Raw genomic sequence first — 2,479 nt, 5'->3', positions numbered from 1 at the left:
ACTCAGCATGCAGCCTGAGGTGCTGCAATCCATGAGTTCCCAAAGAGCCGGACATAATTTAGTGACTGAATAATAACATATAACATTCAGAGGAAAATCTGCATTAATTAAAACTAATTCAATTGTTTATCAATATCTACAATATCCTGACATGAATCACAGTAGTGATTTATTTACCAATTTTTGGCTTTACTGGGCCTTCATGGTGTGTGCAGGCTTTCTCTAGTTGCAGTGAGCAGGGGCTACTCTCTAGTTGGGGCACATGGGCTTCTCATTGCAGTAGCTTCTCTTGTTGAGAGGCATGGCTATAGGGAGCATGGGCTTAGTAGCTGTGGCAATAAGGCTTAGTTGCCTCAAGGCATGTGAGATCTTCCAGGACCAGGGATTGAACCTGTGTCCTTTACATTGGCAGGCAGACTCTTAACCATTGGACCAGCAGGGAAGCCCACACAATAGTGATTTTACACGTATGACAATATGTATATCTTAGCTCATGATTATTTGCTTTATTTCTTATAGTTTACCCAGGACTTTTGGTTACTCATTCTTTTACTCAAGATGGAAAGTATAAATACAATGTCCAGGGAATGGAATAAAATTGAATAATCTTAAAAAGTTTTTTGATTTTTAAGAAATATTTTTAACCATGTATGTAATACCATATCGGATGGGACAGAGAAATAAAAATCTGACTGAAATATATCCTTTTTCATTATTATACAAATCTGAAAGGCTTGGAAAATTGATGGTTTTCTACTGATCTTAATATGTTTTCACACATTAAGACAACTCACATGCTTTTTTTTTTTTTTAGTCCAGAACATGTTTATCGGGCTGGTTTCCCATTCATCTTGATGCAGGATACTTTTAGTGCTGCTTCCATCTGAAGGAGCATCCTTCTGTAAGCCTTGCTTTTCCTCCTGTAGGCTGGCAGAGGACAGTACAGCAGCCAGCACACTAAACTTCTGTTTGTGCATGGCTAAAGATGGTGGTGATTTTATAGCATTCTGGGCATTTTACATCCAAGAAATAGGAATTAGGGCTCTGGACAAGGCGCTTCTTCTTGTGTTTCCTCTTCTCTTCTGGAGAGGGATGAAGAAGATCCTTTGTGAGAGGCATGTTCTCTTGAGGAGGTCACCACTGCAGAAAAGGCCTCACATGCTTTATTATCTAAGAAAACCTGCCTAATGGATTTTTTATTCCTTTACTATATGATATGTACAAACCATTTTTTTAAATTATAAGATGAAAAAGTAAGAGACATTCTCAGTTTTATGATGAACTCACACAAACAGAACAAGAGTTGTTTGTATATTTCTTCTTCTATTTGCATCATTTATTAAAGTTTATCTGAGAGCCCTATGAATAGTCCAAGACCCAGTCTAATTCCACTGCCTCTGAAGTGTGCTCCCAAAGATCTCAGGTATTAGGTTTCAAGAGTTAGGGATATTTGGAGACATAAAAGTTCAAAGAAAATTATTGTTATGAGAAAATATGGAGTGAGAAAATTCTAGTGCATTTCTGATCTTATTGACTTGCCTTATAATTGATTTTTCTCATATTTATTCAAATTGGGCTTCCCCAGTGGCTCAGTGGTAAAGAATCCACCTGCAATGCAGGAGATTTGGGTTTGACCCCAGTTGAGCACTTAATACATGACAAGCATTCTGCTAAACACTAGTGGTGCAACAGTGATACAGGTGATGACAGAACAGGAGTAACATACATTAATGTGAAAAGGTACATTTTTTTAAAATTTAAGGAATCCTCCATATACATTTCTATTTATGCAGAGATGCATAGTCATACAATTTAATGGTGTCTCATTTTGTCCTCTGAAGTGGACTTTTGGTTACATGAATGAATGAAGATATGTACTAAGCTCCTAGAAAAGCTGTAAAAGAACATTTGCTCATTGGTCATAGGATTAGTATGAAATTGTATCTATGATTTAATGTTAGAGAAACTTCTCATGATGGATGGGGTTCCCTGATTAAAAAGACACTGTAATGTGTAGTGAATTCCCCATAAAGCAAGGGGTATGTATACTGGTGGCCTAAATTTAACTTAAAGGCTAAAGGCCAGAGCTGGAGATGGGCATGGCAACCCACTCCAGTATTCTTGCCTGGAGAATCCCATGGACAGAGGAGCCTGGTGGGCTACAGTCCATAGGGTGGCAAAGGGTCGCACACGACTAAGCAACTAACTCTTCTCAATTTTTCAAGGGTCAGAGAAGCAAGGTCACTTTCAGCACACAATGTAATTGCATTTTTTTTCTTTTTGGCCCCAACAAGTGGCATTCAGAATCTTAGTTCCTTGACCAGGGATCAAACCATGCCCTCTGCAGTGAAAGTACAGAGTCTTAACCACTAGACCACCAGGGAAGTCCCTGCAATTTCATTTTAAGATGCTGAGCAAGTGAGGGTGAAATAAGAGAGTGGTGTGCCCATGATAATGATCTAGGGCAACAGCTATAACA

The 2,479-nt window shown here is 38.6% G+C and overlaps 1 pseudogene; it reads right to left on the bottom strand.

Annotated features, from left to right (window-relative positions):
• Positions 1-867: 867 nt before the first annotated feature.
• LOC138088811 (small ribosomal subunit protein eS27-like) lies at positions 868-1,119 on the bottom strand (annotated as a pseudogene).
• Positions 1,120-2,479: the final 1,360 nt, after the last annotated feature.

The sequence above is a fragment of the Capricornis sumatraensis genome, chromosome 11 (assembly GCF_032405125.1).
Source record: "Capricornis sumatraensis isolate serow.1 chromosome 11, serow.2, whole genome shotgun sequence".
In the NCBI taxonomy this organism is placed as follows: Eukaryota; Metazoa; Chordata; class Mammalia; order Artiodactyla; family Bovidae; genus Capricornis; species Capricornis sumatraensis.
This window is presented reverse-complemented; position numbering and strand designations above follow the sequence as displayed.